Source organism: Cupressus sempervirens, chromosome 3, assembly GCF_028749045.1.
Source record: "Cupressus sempervirens isolate cs-2001-9-10 chromosome 3, ASM2874904v1, whole genome shotgun sequence".
NCBI classification, from domain to species: domain Eukaryota; kingdom Viridiplantae; phylum Streptophyta; class Pinopsida; order Cupressales; family Cupressaceae; genus Cupressus; species Cupressus sempervirens.
The window spans coordinates 750465512-750479264 of record NC_143120.1 but is presented as its reverse complement, the minus strand read 5'-3'; the positions used below and the strand labels follow the sequence as shown (position 1 = coordinate 750479264).

The following is a 13753-nucleotide window of genomic DNA, read 5'->3' as shown; positions in this document are numbered from 1 at the left end:
CCCAGTACTACTCCAACCTAAGTGTGCTTAACTACATAGTTTCCTCCATGGTTAAACCCAAAGCTTGAAACCCCATTTGCAAAACCTTCTCCAAGTGTTGTGCCTTATGAACTATTCATTAGAAAGCCCCTTAAGCCCACCAATTGATAAGTAGGAGTATCTTTAAAAGTATATATTGCAATGTTCGTGGATCTCGCAAGTTCGACAAAAAGGGTATCCAAATTTGCACTTTAATTCATTGTCCTATACTTGTATATGCAAGAAAAAGGGTTTTGTTGTTTGGATGGGGGGTTTGCCTTTGTCAAACCCCAGTTTGGAATCAACCTTGAAATATAATTGAAACTGCAATATAAATAAACAAAGTAAATGGAACTATTCACCTTGCTTATATTGAAATCCTTTTGGAGGATTCAAATCCTTGAATCCACAAGTATGGATTCTCCCAATGAATGTAGAAATGTATTTAGGATGTCTCAAATCAATGACATTAGATCTTCAACAACAATCTTGAACATATCTTTGCATAGAAAAAGGCTTGGATAAATGCAGAAGGATAAATCTTCGACAAGAGGGCTCCATAGAGATTGAATCCTTCAATGGCTAACAATGGACCTCCTTGATGAATTGGCTGCTTGAACACTTGAATGCTTGATCGATAGTGGATCTTTACTTCATAGTAGGTAGATGCTCTCATGAAAAGGTAGATAATAACTTTTATCATAGATAGTGGATAGATCTTTCACTCATAGTTAGTAGATGTCAAAATGAGGGAAGAAGGCTTCCTTATATAGAGATCTAGGGCACAAACTTCTAGAGAAGGCCAACATGGAAGTAGAAAAATGAAACTTTCCAAAGCCTAATTCTTGAAACTCCTAGAACTTGAAAATTGGACTTGGGGTTAGGGACAAGGTTGACCCTACCCTAGGTCAGGGTCCAGGTTGACCTTGACCTAAAAGGTCATCTTGACCTAGAAAGTCAAAGTCCGCAGTTTCACATAAAAAGTTGCTAGAAATAGGTTGGAAATAGAGAGAGAGAAGCGAAACATGGGGAAAAAAACTAGATCCATGTAAAGACCTATTCAAGGTGCTTGACATGACCTCAGACCACTTACTCAGAGGACTAAACACTCTTAACATTGAAGTGCTTCAATTTTAAGACTATACACATACAAATCATAATCCAATAGATATGTTTACCAAGGTAATAATAAGGGAGAAGTTAAACTCCTCTTCAACTTTAGTTGGTTTTCTTGATTGAATAGAATAAAAGAATAATAGAGTCTAGGGTGGTTTGATATTCAAGTAGGAGCTATAGGTTTAGCAGTGTTATGATCAGGCTCAAAGTAGGAGATTTTTGTGAGGTGGAGCCTAAATAGACTAGAAGGTTAATTTATCTCACCTTATTTGACACATTTCCCCCCCAAATTATTACTACAGGGGTTTGGGGGCAACACCCCCAAGATGGGGTCAAGGGGAAGTGTTGACCCTTGCGGGGTCTAGGGGCAAAGCCCCAAGTGTTCTCCCTGGTGCAATATAGGGTGGGGTTGAGGGGCAAAGCTCCCACAAGGGTTTTCGAGGGTGCTACTCAAATGACTTTATGATTGTAAAAGTCGTCTACTTTTTTTTTCTTTGGGATGACTTATTCTAGCCCTAATTTTGTAAGCGGCAAAAAAGCCTGTATAAAATAGCTTAGGGATAGGAATTTCATAATTTATGATGAGATTGTAGCTTGTTGCAGCAATATTAAGCTATAAGGGATTGTCAATTGTAATAATTGGATAATAATAATATTGGACTTGTTATTGGTGGATGTAGCCCAGGGATTGGGTGAACCACGCTAAATTTTTGTGTCTTGTGTTCTCTTATGTGTGATTTATTATTTTCTGATGTTGGTTATGTTTGCATGTGATTTTTATTTCTATCTATGGTTAATCCTAACAAAAACAAGTCAAAATGACAAGCTTGACTCAGTATCAATATTGCACAATCAATAAAGGAGCTAAAGAAAAAGATTAAGGAACTTAGTGGAAGTCGAGCGATATAGTTTAAGTTGAGTGTTAGTTATGGCCAAGAAAATATATGAAGTGTAGTTATGACCAAGTGTAGTAATGGCTAAGCGAGCATGTTGATGTCGAGTGAGAAGTATAGTGTGTGTTGAGATACATAGTAACAACTGAGCTCAAGAACACAATGATTTTTGAGTGACAACAAAAGTTATAGTTTGAGAAAGATGTGATTTTGAGGTTGACATAGTTGGAATTTTGAATTAGTCAAAGTGTGTGGAAGATAAGGATTGATGAGTTTGCATATTTAATGCCTGAGGTGAGTTTGTTACATGATCAAAGGCAAGAACTTGATCAGAAGTTTATAGAAGAAGGAGGAAAAAAGATGGAAGGATTTGTTGAATTTGACCTAACCTTAAGATCAATGGTTATGCTTAAGCAACAAAAGATCAAAATTACCTATTTAAGGAGGCATACAAAACGAGTTTCAAGGTTGGTTTGTTGTTGATTAGCGATCTTAAGGAGAAGTTTTGAAGAGGAGAACAACATAGGTGAAGTGTGAAGAGTTTGTGAAGAGTGATAACTTGAGGTGTTGTCAAGTAGACCAGTGATGGAGATATCAACAAAGGCCAGTCAATGCACTAACATATGAGAAAATGGAGATATGAATTTGAAAAGTGATTTTTACTTTACAGATCAAAGCTACTATTATATTCTAGCTATTGTATCAGTCCAAAATCCATTATTTAAGGTTGACCTAACAGTCATTTTGTAAATCCTTTAATAGGGTCACATTTAGCAATGTGTTGTACAATTTTTAATAGGGTTGGCTTTTAACCGAGCGCACTTCATAAGAGTGAAAAATTGGTAGCATTTTACTTGGTGTTATTTCCTAAATTGAGTTTCCACGTTGAAATCATGGTGTCAAAGTTTTATTTTCATGTGTGGATGTTATTGTTTTGCATGCTATATTTTTATAGTAGTTTATTTACTGGCAGTCGACACATATAGCGATAAAGAGTTAAGATATTTCATGAAATGTTAAATTGATGATGTTATGTTATAAAGACCAAGTGGGTATTTGAGATTGGTTAAGTTGTTTGAAGTGTTTAAGAGTTGAATTGGTACATTTGAACCAAGGATAACTAATTCATCCCCTCTTAGTTATTCTAAATCATTATAACACAAGTGAAAGCTAAGGGCATACTTAAAAGTGATATATGTGCTCTTTTCAATGATCTTGCTACTAACAAATCCCTAGAAGAAACTATAGAAACCTTTTCTATAATTGGTGTATTCATAATAGGATTAAATCAAATTTGTGGGATAGGCGATAAATAGTATTTAACCTACCAACACGTAATATTTATGAGGTACCTTTATACTTTTTGAAAAATCTATAATGTGAGTTCATCCTTGGTGAGAAGCCAAATTACTTTGACATCTACCAATTCTAGAGTAGAGGGAGAGGATCTTCTTAGGATAGACTTGGGGCTCATAGGATGGTACAACTACAAGATAGGAGGTGTACACCAAGAAAAACCATGGCTCATTTTGTGGGCCTAGTAGTCATAAAAGAGTTTATGGATTTATAGGATCTTCATGTAGCTACATCATTAAATGATGTCATTATTCAACATGGGACTCAGTTAGTTAGAGGAGTGGATAGATCATCACTTACAATAACTCCATCATCATCAAATGTTCCATTAGGGTCATCACAACCTTTACCAGCTTCATCATCATGTTGCATGCACCATCAGGGTCATCCTCGTGTGTGCCATCTACGTCATCATCACATGCACCATTACACTCGTCTCATCACATTGATTGTATTTGTACCAATTTCTTGGGCATATGTGATGGGGTAGATACTGAGGAGGATGAGAATGGACTGACATGACATCCATGTATATGTTGTGGGATAAGATGTTGTGTATCCAGTACTAGGGATGTGGCCCTCACATGTTCATTCCACTAAACATGGGGCGGGGGGGGGGGGGGGGGGGCGCTTGGAAACTTAAGGTAAATTTTTAAAAATAAAAATATTCCAAAAAATACAATAATACATTAGTTTCAAAATATTATTTCTTAATATAAATTCGATGATGAAATATTATAAATTTGGCAAGTGCAAATGAGCAATTTTCATCTCATCAATTTTTTTTTTCAATCAATCCATATACTTTTGAATTTTCTACTTTTTAACTAGTTAGAGCTCACCCCAAATTTCAACATGAGACCCAATTTTGGATGAGTATCACTAAAACCTTAATTAATTGGTATTTTTATTTTAAGATTAATTTTTAAAATTATTATTGTAATATATTATGTATTTTATTTAATTTCATAATAATATTATGTCTGTGTGTTCTTCTCTCACACACAATTAGAGGATTATTTGGGATCTTCTTAGGAAAATAGAACTTGTCCCAAGATCTTATTAAAATTATTATTTATCGTCAAATACATTAAAAATTACACTTTTTTCCTATATAAGAAAAATCCATAAAGCTTCTTTTTTTTTTTCATCTCCAAGTTCCTTAAATTTTGAAGCTTAAACTTTTAAAGCTAATTTGCATATAAAATTCATGGGAGCACTAGATTTTAAATATTCCCAAAAACTCTAAACACCCTAATTATTTTTAAGAAGCCCCCCTCCATGAGACTCACCTTTAGTAGAGTTAAATAATGTAGTTTATTTATCTATTTTTTAAATATGTAATAAGTGACATGTTTTATTGGAAACTGAGAATAAACTTGGCCCAAACCAAGGGTGGGAACAAAGTAAGAACCATCTTCCTGAAGAAAACGAACACTAGGTGGATCCATTAGCATATCACACTAAACAACATACATGACAAAATACAACAAATAATGGAATTAAGTGATAATATTAGCACCACTTTTTGAATGAGATAGAAAGACCATGTCAAAGGAATCTTTCTTGGTTTTCTTTTCATTTTCCCTTCACTATTTGTCATCCATCCTCAACCTTAGTAACCTGATTTTAAAATCCAAAGGCGTAGCCTTGAGAGTCTTCCAACTTCCTCTGTACATGATCCTAAAGCTGGTTCAAATAATCCCTAAGCGCACAACTCGTCACCTTCTCTTTAGACACCAAAGGTCTTCACTGATCCCTTCCTTCTAAGGTTCCAACATTATTAACTCGAGATGACTCCTTGACATCACTTACCAAACCAATTCAATTTATGGGCTTTTCATAAACTCTATGCACCATTTCCTCTACAAGATTATGCATCACTTCCTCTAAAGGATTTTGCATCACTGCCTTACTAACAATTTGAGATAAACACTTTTGCCTCTCCGTCTTCTTCTCAACTATAGAGTGATGTTGAATGATATATTTCCACCAAGAGGCTTCTTATTGGGTTTTATCTTTGCCACAATGATCATCAATATGCCTGGAGTTCTAAAGCACCTTCTACACTTGAAGAGTACCCTCTCACAATGCAAATGTTGGAACCAACATCCTTTTGAAGTTTTAATTGAAATTTGAGTAGGAAGCCCATTAGATAAATTTATTTTTACCAAAACATGTAAGTAAATGTAGAGTGGAGGAGGTTTGAGGATCTTTCATCCGCCATCAAAAAATCATCTAGAAAACTTCCAACCACCTCAAAAATGAACAAACAAAAAAGGTAACGAAAGATTAGAAAGCTTTACCTAGATTGAGATCTTGTCAAAATATTTGTAGAAGGACATAAATCTAACGGTTAGGGCTTCAACATGATGAACTTCTCCTCTAACTCCAGAAATGTTTGCACAAAACCTTATTCATGTCCCAGTATTTTCAAAATTGATAGTAAAAATCCATCTTCCATAGGGTAAATCTGGACATTATCATCAAGAGTGGGCTCCATGTATTTTGAAATCCAAGAATGTAGTTCTTGTAAATTGGGCTAGAAACACCTGAAGCATCCTATTACACCTAGTGTAGATTAAATTGAGATATTATATTGGTCGAATTCTACCTTGGAGCCTCAACATTCAAATCCAAAGCAATTACTTTGAGGGAAGGTTTAAGACAAGATCCCAATACATGGTTCTATTGATTTTGTAGTCTATGTCGTTGCTTAGCTACATTCAAGGGGTGGAGAAAATGACCCTGAGTACCATTCTTACCCTTCAGTTATGAGTCGTCTTGGGTTTCCCTATCAATATGTTGGTCCCCATTTGCCCACATTATGCACTTGTCTCCCCTTGAAAGAACATTTCCTTCCAGCAACAATTTAAACTTGACATCTCCTTTTTGAATTCGCGTACTAGTAGGGTTGGAGGAAGAATCTCCCTCTACAAAACCTCTAATATTTGTGCATTGTATCCAATTCACCAAAGAATCATTGTCTCTATGACTAATATGCTTACTTGAGCTAGAGTAGACTTGGGGTAAAGGAAACCCAAATTTTACATTATTTTTTAAAAGAGGAGCTGAAACGCTAACTCTAAGTACAAGAGATTTCAAAGAGCTATGAAGCACCATTTTTCTTTACAATTTGGTGATTATCGTTTAAGTCAAATTCACTTTATTTTGAGTTCAGATTTTTTTACTCTAGTAAGAGGTATGAAATTAAGAAGTCTAGTCTCCCCTTGTAGTATCCACTATACCACCACCAAAAAAAACTTATTATTTAATATTATACAAAATTTTCAAATTTACATTCTACTTTTTAGAAACATTATTAAATTATGCATCAAATAATATTTGTTTAAATTTTTAATGCATAAAGTGATGACGTTTGAGATGATCAATATTGATAGATAGTTTTAAGTTTTTTTTGAAATGTATGAATGGATAAATCAATAGGTTTTATTATAATATGATGTTCAATGACATAATTGTTTTTTTAAATTGACATAATGCAAAAGAATTTTTTTTTTTCATTTTTTATGGCCGGCTTTAATTGTGTTTCCCGCATATCAGACCATTATTTTTTAAAAACTGGAATTGAGATTTTTTTTTTTTTGATGAATAGTTCTTTTCAATTAATAAAATTTACTAAGATTACAATTCACAAAAAAAGACCGGGGGATACAGAATCACCCCGCGAATGAGTTCAACCGACCAAATCCGGAGTAAACAACATGGCCGCAGCCAGCAACTATAAACTATTCATCAAAAAACAAAAATTTAAAACAACCTCATGCTGCTAACGCAGTACCAGCAAGGGAGCAAGGGAAGAGGATCATCTTTATCAGAAAATATTGAGAACTGAGAATTTGGAAAAGCGAATATTGCTGAAATGTGAGAGGACGTCAAATGACCACAACAACAATGACATCACTGTAGTCCAATGTAGCTACGACCACCGTCCACCTCTGGTGGACCAAAACATGAACAGTCACTCCATTCACAGCTTTAAAAGCCCTTCATATACTTCTCCTAACTTCACTCACTTCTCACCCAATTTCAGATCCTTTCCCTCGGCTTCCACAATCACCATGTTTCAAACTAACCTCATCTTGGCGCCTCTTTTAACGCCCTACCGAATGGCTTCTTTCGATTTGGCTCACAAGTTTCTCCTCTTCCAATCAAATTCCATTTCTTTTACTTCTGATGCACCTGCAAGATTGATTTTTGTTTTCATCCCTAACAAAAAGCCCCTTTTTTTATGCTCTTTCCAAAGTGGTATTGGCTCCTCTAACTAGGCAAAGATCCTACAACAACGTTCCTCAGCCGCATGCAATCCTGTACTACTCCTAGAGAACAATGCCTGGTGGTCTATTGATCGCAGAGGCAACAGGGGTCTCTGATACTGCTCAAGGGTGCGTCAGGGCTCGATTTACCTTCATTTCAATTTTCCCCTAATTCCAAACTCTTGAATGTCTACTGATGCGGAAATTCTGTTCAAACTTCAGATAGGTAGACACACCTGGGATATGGACAGAGGAGCAGGTTGAAGCGTGGAAGCCCATTGTGAAGGCCGTGCATGACAAAGAGGGCGTTTTCTTCTGTCAAATTTGGCATTGTGGAAGAATTTCTCATGTTGGTCAGTATGTCTACGCTTTCCCCTATTTTGTTACTTATTTTCGTTGGTTGACTTGCAAAGCACAGGACAATATATGTATAATGTGTAAAGCAATGTAGATTATCAGCCCAATAGCCAATCTCCATTCTCGTCTTCAAGCAAACCAATATCTGGAAAGATCGGTCTACCCAATTGAAAGGATGTGGCAGATTTCTCTCCTCCTCGTCCTTTGAAAACAGAGGAAATCCCCAATATAGTTGCAGACTTTCGAAATGCTGCTAGAAACGCAATAGATGCGGGTATGTTTTTATTCTGATCTATGTTGATTTGAAGAAGAGAATGTTTCATTTGATGATATAATCAACATTTTTTGAAACAGGGTTTGACGGCGTTGAGATCCATGGGGCTTACGGGTACCTTGTGGATCAGTTCATGAAAGACGGCGTGAACGATCGAACGGATTGCTATGGCGGAACATTGGAGAATCGTTGCAGATTCGCTCTTGAAGTCGTGGAAGCAGTTGTGGATGAAATTGGAGCAGAGCGTGTGGGAATTCAGATTTGCCGACTGTTTTTGGCAAATCCGGATCTACCAATGAGATTTGAGTTGAATGTGCCCCTCAATAAATATGACAGAGAAACATTTTACACTTCTGATCCTGTTGTGGGGTACACCGATTATCCATTTCTCGAATCTTGAACCTGGTTCTTTGGTTAGAGGAGATCAAGGCTTACGTTTTTCAATAAAATCATTGTGATGCTTTTGCGGTCCCATTAAAATGTTTAATTTATGTTATGGTAGCTGTTGGGAATTTGTTTTCTTCAAACAGTGCCGAGAGTATGGAAACGCATAACTTTATCTGCATTTGTAGACCATACCCACTATGAATAACTTAATATTCTTATAGTTATGAAAAGCTATGACAATATGGTTATGGTTTATTTTTTTTGCAAAAAGAGGGGTAAAAAGTTATTAAAACAGAAAGGAATACAACAAGGAGAGCTCAACAAGGAGCTCGATCCTGAGCAACAAGATCATCAAATTCTTGCACCATCTCAAAGGACAGTTGCCCCCTATCCCTAATATTCCAACCCGGATCATGACTAGAAGCCCATTTGGCTAAACAATCAGCAGTTCTATTCCATTCACGAGGAATATACATGAACCTAATGAACTGAAAAGAGGAAGAGAACAAAAGAATCTGCTTAACAACAGTGGCCAGCTGCCAACTAACATCCTCAAGCTCTTGCGAAGAAAGCATGCTCACCACCACCTGGGAATCAGACTCACAAATAATCTTACTCCATCCCCGCAAGCAACACTGTTCCACAGCATATAAAATACCTTGAGCTTCCATGAGATTGTTAGTATAATCACCCTTATGAACTGAGAAGAAAAATTTAACATCCCCAGAACTACAACGAGCCACTCCGCCAATACCAGCCGGACCAGGATTCCCACGGGAAGAACCATCAGTGTTAATTTTCAGAACTCCACAGGGAGGAGGAGTCCAGTGCCCATCCCGGTTAAGTCGACCCTTCCTCTGATGGTGAAGCTGCCTGGACATAGAAAGAAACCTATGAGCTGCAACCCCATCCTGCAGATGAAAATTGAGGCGATTACAGATAGCAAGATCAACCGGATCCATACCCCCATCAAGCTCACACTTCACAAGAATAGTTTCCTGAAGAGAATGTGATATTTTCCACCAAAGATGCAAAACACCAAGCCGAACATCTTGGAATATGCGACGATTCCTCTCCAACCAGATATGCCAAAGCATGAAAGATGGGCCAGCAATCCAAGCAGCATGGAGAGAAGAAGACTTGGAGGGAGCACTACCCAAGCGGGCCCAGAACTCAAGAGCAACCCCAAGCGCTCCACCAAAGGTGCCATATCTGAGTAGAATAGGAGCAATGGAAGAACAGATGGGAGACAGACTCCTCTCCATTACCACACAAAACACAATAAGAGGGGCCCTGAAATCCATGTTTACAAAGATTATCCCAGGTAAGACAACGGTTGTGAGCCACTAGCCACATGAAAAAATTGCACTTGGACCAAGAAACTTTATTCCAAACTTGCTTCCACCAAGGGACCTCAGCATCCCCAAATAATTGTCTAGTTATCTCCTGATACCCAGCAGAGACATGATATTTACTAGACAAGGTACCGCCCCAAGCCAAAACATCTGGACCAAGCAAAGAAGAACACTCTCTAGAGGCCAGAATTTGAGAAAGCTCCTGACGATCCATTTCTGTACCTCCAGGAGGCCAATCAGAGGAATGCTTCCATCTGTAACCAACAACAGGTCCCAATTGATAAGGAGTCTTGTAATGAGCCACTTTATCCCATACAGCGGCAAGAAAAGAGTCACAAAGAGGCTGAAGATGAGGGTATATGGATAAAATGGAAGGGAATCCATCCTAAGCATCAGACCAAAACAAAGCCTGAGAACCTCCTTTACATATCCAGAATAGACCCCTCTTCACCAACATCGCACTTGTCTTCAAAGTATGCCAAACCATTGAGCCACGACCTTCAAGAGGAAGTGTAGAAATAGAGCAAGGATCAGCACCATGAAAATATTTATGAGTGATAATACGAGCCCAAAGTTGATGTTGTCCAGAGCACCATCGCCAATAAAGCTTAGCAGCCAAAGCTTGACTACTCAATAGAGCAGATCGAAGACCAAGACCACCCTCCTTTTTAGGCCTACAAACAGTTGCCCAATTAACCAAGCTCCATTTAGTACTACACAAATTACCACTCCAAAGGAATTGTCGAGAAAGAGCATCAAACTCCTTGAGAAAGTAAATAGATGCAGCATGAACCATGCTTCTATAAGTCGGAAGAGCTTGGATAACAGCTTGAAGAAGAGTAACCCGGGCAGCAGTAGAAAGCCATCTATGAGTCCAATGATTTACCTTATCCTGAAGCTTGGTAATCAAATTTTGCCAGAAGAGACGTGGCTGCCTGGAAACATCAATAGGAATGCCAAGATAAGTCAAAGGAAGTGAACCTATCTGAAATTGTAGGATACCAACAATCCTGTGCTGAATAGAATCAGGAGTGTTAAAAAAGTAAATGAAAGATTTGTACTCATTAACTTTCTGGCCTGAAGCTACCAAATAAACGTCCAAAGCATGTCGAAAGGCTTCAACTTCCTTGATCGTAGCAAGATCGACAAGAGCAGAATCATCAACAAATTGAAGATGGGAAAGAGAAGGTAAGCCATTACCCCACCGCTAGCCTTGAATAGAATTCTGGGATACCTGATGCTTAATGAATCTGCCCAAGCCTTCAGCCATGATGATGAATAGATATGGGGAGAGAGGGTCACCCCAGCGGAGGCCTCTAGAAGCACCAAATAGTTGTGAAGGTTGACCATTAATAAGAACAAAAAAAGAGGCAGAAGTAACACAACTCATAATCCAACTCACCCAGTCAGAGCTAAATCCAAAAGAAAGAAGAATACTCCTTAGGAAGCTCCATTTAACTCTATTGTAGGCCTTAGCCATATCCAGCTTAACAAACATGGCTCTCTCCCTTGAAGTAGCCATAGAGTGAATACCCTCAGTAGCAATAACCACCCCATCCAAAATTTGTCTGCCAGCAACAAAACCACCTTGTTCTTCTGAGATAATAATGGGAAGCCACCTTTTCAGTCTCTCAGCAATTAGCTTAGTAATAACTTTGTAAACCAGATTACATAAGGCAATTGGTCTAAAAAACTCCAATTGATTAGCACCCTCTCTCTTAGGAATAAGAGTCAAGAATGTAGAGTTCAAAGCTCGAAGCATCTGCTTGCTAGCATAGGATTCTTTAACCATCTCCAACAAATAATGATTAATGATGTCCCAAAATTCCTGAAAGAATTCAACTAGAAAGCCATCAGGACCAGGAGCCTTCCCCTTAGGCATGCCAAAGACCACCTCCTCCAGCTCTTCCAAAGAGATAGGACGCATGAGATAATCATTCATGTCCTGAGTGATAAGGGAAGGAATACAGGACAAAATAATATTTTCTTCATTATCAGCAGGAGGAGAGTCCTCAGAGAAGAGGGTAGAGAAGTACGAAATAGCCTCCTGGAACAAAGCTGGCAAGGAATTCAGTTGGATACCTTGAGAATTAACCAAAGAAGAGATAGTGCTCTGATTCTGACGAGATTGCACTGTTTTATGGAAAAAGGAAGTGTTTCGATCACCTTCCTGGAGCCAATCAACTCGAGCCTTTTGCTTCCAAAATATTTCCTCTCGAAGTTCCCATTCTTCTAGAGCTCTAGAAGCAAGGGATTCATCCTGGCCAAGATCCTCTGAGAAACCTCGATCTCTAATCTCCCTTGTGATGACATCAAGATTTTCTTGAGCAAGCCTCTTCATAAAGTGAAGATTCCCAAAGCATTCCCTATTCCATATCTTGAGCTGCCTTTTAACATATTGAAGCCTTTTAGAAAATGAGAACATTGCAGTACCATATGCAGGAGCACCATCTTTCCACCAACAAAAAACAAAATCATGAAGAGAGGAGTCACGAAGCCACATCAACTGGAACTTAAAAGGAGGATGCTTCAAAACATAAGCCCCTATAGCAGAAAATTTGATTGGCCAATGATCTGAACCCCTCCAATCAAGGATTTTTGAAGAGATAGTAAGGGTGTCACTAAGCCAGAAGCAAGAAACAAGAAATCTATCCAGGCGTTATGAGATAACAGCAACACCAGTCCTGTGATTATTCCAAGTAAAGAGGCCATTAGAAGGCTTAACATCAGAGAGATGCAAAAGAGATATGTGTTGCCGAAGAAGAGCAGAAGAAGGCCCCAATCTAGCCAAACCACCATGCTTCTCTTCCAGACTTAAAACTGAATTGAAGTCCCCTGCTAACACCCAAGGATGATAAGGATGACAATTTCTAACATATTGAATATGTTCCCAAAGTTCCTCCTTTCCCACAAGATCAATAGGTGCATACACATTAGTAACCATGATTACCTCTCCTGAGTCTAGAGCAGAAGCTACCATAGAGAGAGCTGAGCGAGAAGACATCTAGCCAAGAGGAGAAATTTTTTGAGGATCCCAAAATATAGCTAAACCGCCAGCACTGCCTGTTGCCCCAACACACTGGCATTGGCCACGAGACCAAATACTAGAGGCATGTTGGACCATAAACTCCACAGAGAGCTTAGTCTCTTGGATACAAAAAACATCAGGACTATGATCAACCACCAAGTTATGAATAGCCTTTTGTCTAGGGATGCTATTCAACCCCCTTACATTCCATGAGAGAATAATCATCATTGGGTAGAATTGGGAAAATGAGAATCCAAAGGTTTCACTGAACCAGACTCAATCAATATATCTCCTGTGAGTTTAATCTTCTCTTGGTCTGTTTTGCGCCCACTCCTTAGAGGGGGAGTAGAAGAAGCCCGCTTAAAGGGTCAAGGTAGCAACCCCAAGGGGAGAGGAGATCCCTTGCCCTTACCTGATGGTAGCACATCCTTAACCAAGTCAGCCAAAACAACATCATCATCTTCCAACACTGTAGGAGTCACCAGAGCCGCTGTCACAGGAGCTACAGGAACCTCATAGTTATGATATACTACAACTTGAGATGCCCCACAAGCATCATTAGGAACAGATCTCTCATCTGGGAAAACTGGATCAGAAGAGATAGGAGGAGGAATACCCTCCTCTAGAACCATACTATACAGCACCTCAAAGCGGTTAAAACCTGAATTAGATAATCTTTCTTTCAAGGGCCT

The 13753-nt window shown here is 38.4% G+C and overlaps 1 pseudogene across 1 annotated transcript; it reads left to right on the top strand.

Moving 5' to 3' along the window:
• Positions 1 to 7080: 7080 nt before the first annotated feature.
• LOC149568991 (putative 12-oxophytodienoate reductase 11) lies at positions 7081 to 8803 on the top strand (annotated as a pseudogene). Its single transcript, XR_016362675.1, has 4 exons — positions 7081 to 7793; positions 7887 to 8013; positions 8112 to 8291; positions 8372 to 8803. The product of XR_016362675.1 is annotated as a putative 12-oxophytodienoate reductase 11 (transcript).
• Positions 8804 to 13753: the final 4950 nt, after the last annotated feature.